A 12643-nucleotide genomic window follows, 5' to 3' on the forward strand; every position below is an offset into this window, starting at 1 on the left:
GTCTCTTTCTCTCTCCTTTAAGAAAACAACCTGAAGCAACAACGGGCCATGTAATCTCCATGGTCTCCTTAGCCCCATGAACAATTCATGTTGCTCTCAAATTGTGCAAGCAAGTTCGGGCATCGATCCGATGTGCTCAAGGAGTGTATTGCATCACAATTGTTTTGTTAAGGTTTGTTTTCTCATCTAGATGAGGTTCGTTTTCTCATAATCTTTTGTTCTGAATTTCTTTCTTCCCTTGAATCTACCATGACTTTGGATCGGGTTCAATTTGTTTTCTATACTATCATGTGATAGTGTTCTGCTTTCCAAGGATTAAATCCCGAATATTTTCACCTACAACATATGGATATCTAATCGAGATCATCAGGTCAGATCTGGTGAGCTTATAAATTAAACCTGGTGTCTAGACAAGCAACATCACAAGAAGGAGCATCCTTTCAGTTGTCAACATCGAGCTGGTCAAGCTACTCCAAATTCAATTTTTGCACCGACAAAATATGTCCAGTAACTTTCTGTGAATCACATGTGACAACAACTATTTTTTTCTGACAACTACAGGTTAAATAGAGCATGACCAGCTGCATCGACTGCTCTTGCTACCTGCAGCTCTATAAATAAGCAAGTGTTCATCTGATACCTATTGACTGCAGATTGGGGATAATTAGCAACATAATGTTGATACATAGAAATACTGAGTGAGAGTATGACCAGCTGCATCGACTGCTCTTCTAATAATTCCGCATCAGCTGCCACTCATCTTGACGTCCACGCCAAGCCTCATATAGATGGTAGGATATCTTCTGTACATAGTAGTTCTTTTGTAACCTGATTGTAATATCATTAATGATGTATCTGTGTAGTCCATATATATGTGAATATGAGATGGGCGAGGTGTGCAATTAGCAGCCCGTTCTTTCTGAGCTATACGAGTTTTTCTTGGTTATCCTATTTCGGCGGTTTCATATTTAGAGAAGCTTATGAAATTACACATCATATGCCTATTTAATAAGGATGTGTTTCACTGGTACCTGTTTTGGCTGATTGAGGTTAATAAGCAACAATATATTGTAAATAAAAATATTGAGATTTTCCCAATTTGTGGCGCCTAAGTTTTATTTTGGCAGTTTCATATTACAAAACGTTATGAAACTAAATAGCATAGAATTCCTGCAAAAAAGAAATCGTGCTTTTGATAAATAATAAGATGTCTACAAATGGTTTCGCATCTTGCAGTGATGCTATGAGAACTTTGAAATATATGATAAATTTTTACTAACAATATCAATGATAAATATATGGTTGTTTTTGTAAGTTGCATTGCTTAAAGATTTTTCAAAAGCAATACCTGAATCTCGCTTTTGTATAGTTCTTTTTGTTTTACCTTTTTTATGGATTAACTTAGCACATATACTGTAATTATTTTTGTTCTGAAGGGGACTATAGGAGGAAAGGTAATACGAGATGATCATCGCACTTCTCCAAATCTGCTCTATCCATGTTCTACCACTATGTTGTCTCTCTCTTTTCTTTCATACCTACTATTTGTATAAGGTCCGTACGTTCAAATTATCTATCTTACGACATTTTTTGTTGATCGGAATGCTTACTACCTGGCCCTGTACTACGTAATGCATGCAGAAAATATCCAGATTGATCTGAATTGTATACTTTTAAATTAAACCAAACATAATGCATGTGACAAAACCAGTTTCAGTATTCATTTTTCACTTTCCCCGAGGCACGTGCTCTAAAAGATTATTTTTTTGATATTCTTACGGTGAGAGAGACATAGGTCAAACTCTCAAAGAATTTGTTGAGGAAGATGATTCCTCTACATAGTCTATATATGTGAACTATGAACCCTTTGGTTCTTTACACCGGCGTGAGTATATGATGCAGAGAATAAAGTGCTTTCCATTTGACCTGTTGGTGAGTAGCGTACACGTTGCACTAGAAAATCATAATTTAGAAAAGGTTCATTCTTAGGATCTGTTGGTTAGGACATCACTTATTGCTATATATGGATTAAATGCCCAAAAAATCCAATTCTTATGGTAAAATATAGTAGAAAGACTAGCCCGTGCATCGCACGGGTTTGACGACTAGTAGTGTTAACCACTGTATGCAGTAACTGAATTTCAAATCCACAGCACAGCAATGGCAATCAGAAATCAGCAATCGGCAATCGTAAACAGGCCGTGACGGAGCTCACCTCGAGCGCTTCGACAGTGAGGAGCAGGACAATGATCTTCACGGAGAACCTCTGGCGCTCCTCGTGGTCGTGCGAGAGGCGGCGCCTGTAGGAGAGGTTGTAGAAGAGGGATCGGGGCTCCTTGAGCTTGGCCTTGGCGACGGCGAGATCGCGCAGGCAGCTGAGCACCTGGGAGCGGTGGGCGAGGTGCGCCCTGTAGTTCATCTGGATGAGCAGCGCGGCATCCTGCGGCGACAGCTCCTTGGCCTTCCCCTTGCCGTTCCCCATGGCAAAGGCCTGCATCATCAGAAAGAGAGACAAATGTCAGGCAGTCAGTACACATATGATAGTAGTGCATTGCAAGGGAGCAGAATCCTCAAGCTGATATCATTCAGAGAAGAGTTCAGTCAATCTGTAGCCAGTACTAAGCATAGATCTAGAGTGTGGACACTAGCATCCTCTAAAATTCCAAATTTTCTCTCAAATCCAGCGAGAGGTAACTTGGTTCTATTGGAAATTCTACTGGAAATCACACATTTCGTTCAGATCGGGCCACAGAACCCAAACCCCCGCAAAAATCTCATCTTTTGTGCTGAGTACCGTACCTTGCGGATGGCGTCGCAGCCGGCGGTGTTGTCCTCGGAGATCTCCTCGATCTAGACGCACGTCCTCGCCGGCTTCTTCTTCTTCTTGTCAACCTCCTTGTCCTTGGCGGCGGCCTTGATCTTCTTGGGCTTCTCCGGCCTGCGCTCCTCGACCTCCAGCTCATCCTCGTCGTTGTCGGAGGCGGTGAAGTCCTCCTCCCAGGTGTAGGAACGCGACCATGGCTCGAGCGAGCCTTTGCCCTTGATCTCGGTGCCCCACTTGGTCTTGGTCTTGCCTCCGGCGCCGCCCTTGGACTTGGCCTCCCACCTCCACTTGCGGTCGAATCCATCGTCATTGGGGGAGGCGAGCTCCGCCTCCCACTTGAGCGCCCGGCCTCCGCCGCGCGGCTTCTCCTCCGCCGTCCACTTGACCTTCCGGCCGCCGGGCTCCGTGGCCGCATAGGTGTACTTGCGGCGCGCCGGTTGCGGGGCGGCCGTGTGGGCCGCGAGCTTGAGCACGGCGACGCGGTCGGTGAGGTCGTGCAGGAGGAAGGCGTGTGGGGAGGGGATGGGGGCCGGGACGAAGAAGGGGTCGGCGGGGAGGTAGAGGTCGAGGAGGTCGGGGTGGTGGGGGAAGGCAAAGCGGGATGGGGATAGGGGTGGGAGGAAGGGGCGCAGGAGGCGGAGAGGGAGGAGGTAGGTGGTGGTGTGTGGATGAGATGCGAACATCTTTTTTTTACCTGGATGGGTGGGGAGAGAGGGAGGGGATAACCCCACAGTTTTTTTTACCTGGAAAAGAATAACCCCATCTCTTTGCCATCTGCCAGCAGATGGCAAAGAATCTTTGCCGTCTGCTGGCAGATGGCAAAGAGGTGGGGCTGGTACGCCATTACATGCTTGACGGCCATAGGATTTGCCAACCTCTTTGCCATCTGCTGGCAGATGGCAAAGATTATTTGCCATCCACTAGCAGATGGCAAAGAATTGGCTGATGGCAACCATGTTCTTTGCCGTCTGTCAGTTCTTTGCCATCTGTTTTTTATAAGAAGATGGCAAAGACGTTCTTTGCCATCAGCTGGCAGATGGCAAAGAGCTGGCTGATGGCAAATTCCCTGTTTCCAGTAGTGTAATACTCATACTCATCAAGATCAATCAAGCAGGAAGTAGGGTATTACCTCTATAGAGGGGGCCCAAACCTGGGTAAACATCGCGTCCCCTGTCTCCTGTTACCATCGATCCTAGACGCACAGTTTGGGACCCCCTACCCGAGATCCGCCGGTTTTGACACCGACAATAGCTAGACTATATGATTTTGTAGGGATAACTTTCTTTGGCCATGTTATTTTGAGAAGACATGATTGCTTAGTTAGTATGCTTGAAGTATTATTATTTTTATGTCAATATTAAACTTTTATATTGAATCTTTCGGATTTGAAGATTCATTCCACAATAAAGAAAATTACATTGAGAAATATGTTAGGAAGCATTCCACATAAAAAATTCTGTTTTTATCATTTACCAACTCGAGGATGAGCAGGAATTAAGCTTGGGGATGCTTGATACGTCTCCAATGTATCTATAATTTTTGATTGTTCCATGCTATTATATATTCTGTTTTGGATGTTTAATGGGCTTATTTATACACTTTTATATTATTTTTGGGACTAACCTATTAACCGGAGGCCAAGCCCAAATTGTTGTTTTTTTGCCTATTTCAGTGTTTCACAGAAAAAGAATATCAAACGGAGTCCAAACGGAACGAAACCTTCGGGAGTGTGATTTTTGGAACAAACGTGATCCAAAGGACTTGGAGTGGACGTCAAGCAACCAACGAGGAAGCCACGAGGCAGGGGGCGCACCCTCCACCCTCGTGGGCCCCTCGTGGCTCCACCGACCTACTTCTTCCTCCTAATATATACCTACGTACCCTGAAAACATCAGAGGGCACCACGAAAACCTAATTCCACCACCGCAAGCTTCTGTACCAGTTAGAACCCATCTTGGGGCCTTTTTTGGCGCTCTGCCAGAGTGGGCATTGATCACGGAGGGCTTCTACATCAACACCATAGCCTCTCCGATGATGTGTGAGTAGTTTACCTCAGACCTTCGGGTCCATAGTTATTAGCTAGATGGCTTCTTCTCTCTCTTTGGATCTCAATACAAAGTTCTCCTCGATTCTCTAAGATCTATTCGATGTAATCTTATTTTGCGGTGTGTTTGTCGAGATCCGATGAATTGTGGGTTTATGATCAAGATTATCTATGAACGACATTTGAATCTTCTCTGAATTCTTTTATGTATGATTGGTTATCTTTGCAAGTCTCTTCGAATTACCAGTTTGGTTTGGCCTACTAGATTGATCTTTTTTGCAATCGGAGAATTGCTTAGCTTTGGGTTCAATCTTGTGGTGCTCGATCCCAGTGACAGTATGGGAAACGACACGTATTGTATTGTTGTCATCGAGGATAAAAAGATGGGGTTTATAACATATTGCATGAGTTTATCCCTTTACATCATGTCATCTTGCTTAAAGCGTTACTACGTTCTTATGAACTTAATACTCTAGATGCATGCTGGATAGCGGTCGATGTGTGGAGTAATAGTAGTAGATGCAGGCAGGAGTCCGTCTACTTGTCACGGACGTGATGCCTATATACATGATCATACCTAGATATTCTCATAACTATGCTCAATTCTATCAATTGCTCGACAGTAATTTGTTTACCCGTCGTAATACTTATGCTATCTTGAGAGAAGCCACTAGTGAAACCTATGGCCCCCGGGTCTATTTTCCATCATACAAGTTTCCAATCTATTTTATTTTGCAATCTTTACTTTCAATTTATATCATAAAAATACTAAAAATATTTATCTTATTATTATTATCTCTATCAGATCGCACTCTTGCAAGTGGCCGTGAAGGGATTGACAACCCCTTTATCACGTTGGTTACGAGGTTCTTATTTGTTTGTGTAGGTACGAGGTGACTCACGTGTGGTCTCCTACTGGATTGATACCTTGGTTCTCAAAAACTGAGGGAAATACTTACGCTGCTTTGTTGCATCACCCTTTCCTCTTCAAGGGAAAACCAACGCATGCTCAGGAGGTAGGAGGAGGCAGCAACTTTTCTTCTTTCTCATAATGCCTAATAGGTATGTTAAAGTGTGCAGCAAGGCGCGAGGCTAAGATGCCTCCAAAGACGGGACCATTTTACGGTTCAGATTTAACCGTTTAGCAACAATAGCGCCTAAACTAAAGTGGTATCATGAAACAGAGCATGGCGCAAAATAACAATATCAGGGGCGCTAAGATTTCCACTGTTCCCGTGACCAATTAAGCATCTACTAGCAAATATTGCAAAGTAATGTAGAACAGGAAAATGTATGCTAGTAATTCTTGCATCGGAAACTTTCCTCATTTCCAGTAATCATATCAATAAATCCTTCCACGTCATTACGATGTGGTTCCTCTATGCTACCCTCAAAAGGTATCCTACAGACCTGGCAAAAATCATATAGTGACATCTCCTTAACCTCATCATATAAATGAAATTCCACCGAAGGTGGTGATTTCTTAGCATGAAAGTAAAAATTTCGCACGAAAAAAATTAGTGAGGAGGAGATACTGTTCGCGCTGGTCGCGGAGGAAGTAGATGAGGCCCGCATTCTCAGCCAAATAATAAAAGTCATCATGAATCTCGGTTGCTCTGAAGAACTCATCACAAGGCCATTCGCACGGCCGAACCTCTGCAGTACGAGGGAGATTATATTTGGGCTTCCTATTCTCTTCACTCTGCTTATCCTTCGAGCTTCGGCTCAAAGAGCCCCTCAAAAATCTCTTCATAATTTTCTGAAAATTTATGAAATTTTTAGTAACTCAAAATAAAAGTGAACCAAACTCAACAAGATTGATAGCAACTACTCCTACAAGTGCCTAGAGGCCATATCATCTATTAAACTACTTTTGACCACATAAATTTGGCATGCAAGCTCAAGAACAGGGTCACCTATGCAGAAAAATTTTGCAATAAATAAAGCACTAGAACAAAAACTGATTGGACCATTGGAGGAGTCACATACCGAAGAACAACCCCCAAAGCAGTTTTGTGAATGGAGCTTTGAGCAAGGAGATCGAAAATGGCAGCAAGATGAGCAAGAACTCGGGTTTGAGCTGGTGAATGATTTTTTCTGGAGGAAGACGAAGTGTGTGGGTGAAAGAATAAGTGGAGGGGGGCCACGTGGGGTCCACGAGGCAGGGGCACGTCCAGGGGGGTAGGGCGTGCCCTCCACCCTCGTGGGCACATGGTGAGTCCCCCTGGTGTGTTCTCAGTGCCAATAATTCTTAAATATTCCAGAAAAATCATATTCAATTTTCAGGGCATTTGGAGAACTTCTATTTTCGGGGTATTTTTTATTGCAAGGATAATTCAGAAAACAGACAAAAAATACTGTTTTTACTTTATTTAAACTAAATAACAAAAAGTAAAAAGAGGGTACAAAGAGTTGTGCTTTCTAACTTCATCCATCTCATGCTCATCAAAAGGAATCCACTAACAAGGTTGATCAAGTATTGTTAACAAACTCATTCTGAATCGCATGAAACCGGAGAAATTTCGAATAACACTAGCTTACCTCAACTGGGATATTGCTACCTCTTGAGCACTGCGTTGGCTTTCCCTTGAAGAGGAAAGGGTGATGCAGCAAAGTAGCGTAAGTATTTCCCTCAATTTTTGAGAACCAAGGTATCAATCCAGTAGGAGGCCACACGCAAGTCCCTCGTACCTACACAAACAAATAAGAACCTCGCAACCAACACGGTAAAGGGGTTGTCAATCCCTTCACGGTCACTTACGAGAGTGATATCTGATAGAGATGATAAGATAATATTTTTGGTATTTTTATAATAAAGATTAAAAGTAAAGATAGCAAAATAAACGGTACTAGAAATAACTTGTTGACGGAAGATTAATATAATGGAGAATAGACCCGGGGGCCATAGGTTTCGCTAGTGGCTTCTCTGAAGATAGCATAAGTATTATGATGGGTGAACAAATTACTGTCGAGCAATTGATAGAAAAGCGAATGATTATGAGAATATCTAGGCATGATCATGTATATAGGCATCACGTCCATGACAAGTAGACCGACTCCTGCCTACATCTACTACTATTACTCCACACATCGACCGCTATCCAGCATGCATCTAAGTATTAAGTTCATAAGAATAGAGTAACGCATTAGGTAAGTTGACATGATGTAGAGGGATAAACTCAAGCAGTATGATATAAACCCCATCTTTTTATCCTCGATGGCAACAATACAATACGTGTCGTTTCCCTTTCTGTCACGGGGATCGAGCATCGCAATATTGAACCCAAAGCTAAGCACTTCTCCCATTGCAAGAAAGATCAATCTAGTAGGACAAACCAAACGAATAATTCGAAGAGACTTGCAAAGATAACCAATCATACATAAAAGATTTCAGAGAAGAATCAAATATTGTTCATAGATAGACTTGATCATAAACCTACTATTCATCGGATCTCGACAAACACACCGCAAAAGGAGTTACATCGAATATATCTCCAAGAAGATCGAGGAGAACTTTGTATTGAGATCCAAAGAGAGTTAAGAAGCCATCTAGCTAATAACTATGGACCTGAAGGTCTGAAGTAAACTACTCACACATCATCGGAGAGGCCATGGAGTTGATGTAGAGGCCCTCCGTGATCGATGCCCCCTCCGGCGGAGCTCCGGAAAAGGCCCCAAGATGGGATCTCTTGGGTACAGAAGGTTGCGGCGGTGGAAATAGGGTTTCGTGGTGCTCCTGGATGTTTTCGGGGTATATGAGTATATATAGTAGGAAGAAGTAGGTCGGTGGAGCCACGAGGGGCCCACGAGGGGGGAGGGCGCACCCAGGGGGACAGGCGCGCCCCCATGCCTCATGGCCTCCTCGTTGGTTGCTTGACGTCCACTCCAAGTCCTTTGGATCACGTTTGTTCAAAAAAATCACGCCCCCGAAGGTTTCATTCCGTTTGGACTCCGTTTGATATTCCTTTTCTGCAGAACACTGAAATAGGCAAAAAAACAACAATTTGCACTAGGCCTTGGGTTAATAGGTTAGTCCCAAAAATAATATAAAAGTGTATAATAAAGCCCATTAAACATCCAAAACATAATATATAATAGCATGGAACAATCAAAAATTATAGATACGTTGGATACGTATCAAGCATCCCCAAGCTTAATTCCTGCTCTTCCTCGAGTAGGTAAATGATAAAAAACAGAATTTTGATGTGAAATGCTTTCTAGCATATTCTTCAATGTAATTTTCTTTATTGTGGCATGAATGTTCGATCTGAAAGATTCAAGATAGAAGTTTAATGTTGACATAAAAATAATAATACTCCAAGTATGCACCCCAAGCAATTATGTCTTATCAAAATAACATAGCCAAAGAAAGCTTATCCCTACAAAATCATATAGTTTGGCCATGCTTCATTTTTGTCACACAAAATGCTCTCATCATGCACAACCCCGATGACAAGCCAAGCAATTGTTTCATATTCAGCCTTTTCAAACTCTTTCAACTTTTACGCAATATATGAGCGCGAGCCATGGACATAGCACTATGGGTGGAATAGAATATCATGATTGAGGTTGTGTGAGAAGACAAAAAGGAGAAAGTCTCACATTGACGCGGCTAATCAATGGGCTATGGAGATGCCCATCGATTGATGTCAATGCAAGGAGTAGGGATTGCCGTGCAACGGATGCACTAGAGCTATAAATATATGAAAGCTCATCAAAGAAACTAAGTGGGTGTGCATCCAACTTGCTTGCTCACGAAGACCTAGGGCACTTGAGGAAGCCCATCATTGGAATATACAAGACAAGTTCTATAATGAAAAATTCCCACTAGTATATGAAAGTGACAAAATAAGAGACTCTCTATCATGAAGATCATGGTGCTACTTTGAAGCACAAGTGTGGAAAAAGGATAGTAACATTGTCCCTTCTCTCTTTTTCTCTCATTTTTTTAATTTGGGCCTTCTCTTTTTTTCTTGGCCTCTTTTTTTCTCTTTTTTTCGTCCGGAGTCTCATCCAGATGGGACAATGCTCTAATGATGATCATCACACTTTTATTTACTTACAACTCAAGAATTACAACTCGATACTTAGAACAAAATATGACTCTACGTGAATGCCTCCGGCGGTGTACCGAGATATGCGATGAATCAAGAGTGTCATGTATGAAAAATTAAGCATGGTGGCTTTGCCACAAATACGATGTCAACTACAGGATCATGCAAGGCAATATGACAATGATGATGCATGTCAAAATAAACGGAACGGTGGAAAATTGCATGGCAATATATCTCGGAATGGCTATGGAAATGCCATAATAGGTAGGTATGGTGGGTGTTTTGAGGAAGATATAAGGAGGCTTATGTGTGATAGAGCGTATCATATCACGGGATTTGGATGCACCGGCAAAGTTTGCACCAAATCTCAAGGTGAGAAAGGGCAATGCACGGTATCGAAGAGGCTAGCAATGATGGAAGGGTGAGAGTGGTATAATCCATGGACTCAACATTAGTCATAAATAACTCACATACTTATTGCAAAAATCTACAAGTCATCAAAACCAAGCACTACGCGCATGCTCCTAGGGGGATAGATTGGTAGGAAGAGACCATCGCTCGTCCCTGGCCGCCACTCATAAGGAAAGCAATCAAAGAACACCTCATGCTTCAAATTTGTCACACAACGTTTACCATACGTGCATGCTACGGGACTTGCAAACTTTGACACAAGTATTTCTGAATTTCACAATTACTCAACTAGCACACCTCTAATATTACCACCTTTATATCTCAAAACAACTATCAAGTATCCAACTTCTCTTAGTATCTAAAGCACTTTAAGGTTTTTATCTTGGATGACTATCATATTAGGACTAATTTTATAACCAAAGAAAATTACCACGTTGTTCTAAAGTACTCTCAAAATAATATAAGTGAAGCATGAGAGATCAATTATTTCTATAAAATAAAACCACCGCCGTGCTCTAAAATATATAAGCGAAGCACTAGAGCAAAATTATCTAACTCAAAAGATATAAGTGAATCACATAGAGTATTCTAATGAATTCCGATTCATGTGTGTCTCTCTGAAAAGGTGTGTACAGCAAGGATGATTTTGGTAAACTAAAAAAAGACTCAAATCATACAAGACGCAAAACACATATCATATGATGAATACAAATATAGCTCCAAGTAAAGTTACCGATGGACGAAGACGGAAGAGGGGATGCCTTCCGGGGCATCCCCAAGCTTAGGCTTTTGGCTGTCCTTGGATTTTACCTTGGGGTGACTTGGGCATATCCAAGCTTAGGCTCTTTCCACTCCTTGTTCCATAATCCATCAAATCTTTACCCAAAACTTGAAAACTTCACAATACAAAACTTAACAGAAAATCTCATGAGCTCCGTTAGCGAAAGAAAACAAAACACCACTTCAAGGTACTGTAATGAACTCATTATTTATTTATATTGGTGTTAAACCTACTGTATTCCAACTTTTCTATGGTTCATACACTCAAATACTAGAAATAGATTCATCAAAATAAGCAAATAACACACGAAAAACAGAATATGTCAAAAACAGAATATGTCAAAAACAGAACAGTCTGTAGTAATCTGTAGGTTTCGAATACTTATGGAACCCCAAAAATTCTAAAATAAATATATGGACGTGAAGTATTTACCTATTAATCATCTTCAAAAAGAATTAACTAAATAGCACTCTCCAGTAAAAAATGGCAGCAAATCTCGTGAGCGCTAAAGTTTCTTTTTTTTACAGCAAGATCGCAAAGACTTTCCCCAAGTCTTCCCAAAGGTTCTACTTGGCACAAACACTAATTAAAAGCATAAAACCACATCTAAACAGAGGCTAGATGAATTATTTATTACTAAACATAACCAAAAAGCAAGGAACAAAAATAAAATTGGGTTGCCTCCCAACAAGCCCTATCGTTTAACGCCCCTAGCTAGGCATGAAAGCAAGGATAGATCTAGGTATTATCATCTTTGGTACACAATTGAGCATCTTTGGTATGCAATTCTTCAATAGAACACTTATAACCCTTAGGAGTTTCCTGATGACCCACAAGTATAGGGGATCTATCGTAGTCCTTTCAATAAGTAAGAGTGTCAAACCCAACGAGGAGCAGAAGGAAATGATAAGTGGTTTTCAGCAAGGTATTCTCTGCAAGCACTGAAATTATAGGTAACAGATAGTTTTGTGATAAGATAATTTGTAACGAGCAACAAGTAAGAAAACTAAATAAAGTGCAGCAAGGTGGCCCAATCCTTTTTGTAACAAAGGACAAGCCTGGACAAACTCTTATATAGAGAAAAGCGCTCCCGAGGACACATGGGAATTATTGTCAAGCTAGGTTTCATCACGATCATATGATTCACGTTCGGTACTTTGATAATCTAATATGTGGGTGGACCGGTGCTTGGGTGCTGTCCTTACTTGGACAAGCATCCCACTTATTATTAACCTCTATTGCAAGCATCCGCAACTACAACAAAAGTAGTAAGGTAAACCTAACCATAGCAAGAAACATATGGATCCAAATCAGCCCCTTACGAAGCAACGCATAAACTAGGGTTTAAGCTTCTGTCACTCTAGCAACCCATCATCTACTTATTACTTCCCAATGCCTTCTGAGGGAGTCCTGGATTAGGGGGTGTTCGGATAGCCGGACTATACCTTCAGCCGGACTCCTGGACTATGAAGATACAAGATTGAAGACTTCGTCCCGTGTCCGGAAGGGACTTTCCTTGGCGTGGAAGG

General features: G+C 41.8%; 1 pseudogene; it reads right to left on the reverse strand.

Moving 5' to 3' along the window:
- Positions 1 to 684: 684 nt before the first annotated feature.
- LOC125516803 lies at positions 685 to 3710 on the reverse strand (annotated as a pseudogene).
- Positions 3711 to 12643: the final 8933 nt, after the last annotated feature.

This window comes from Triticum urartu, chromosome 6, assembly GCF_003073215.2.
Source record: "Triticum urartu cultivar G1812 chromosome 6, Tu2.1, whole genome shotgun sequence".
NCBI lineage: Eukaryota > Viridiplantae > Streptophyta > Magnoliopsida > Poales > Poaceae > Triticum > Triticum urartu.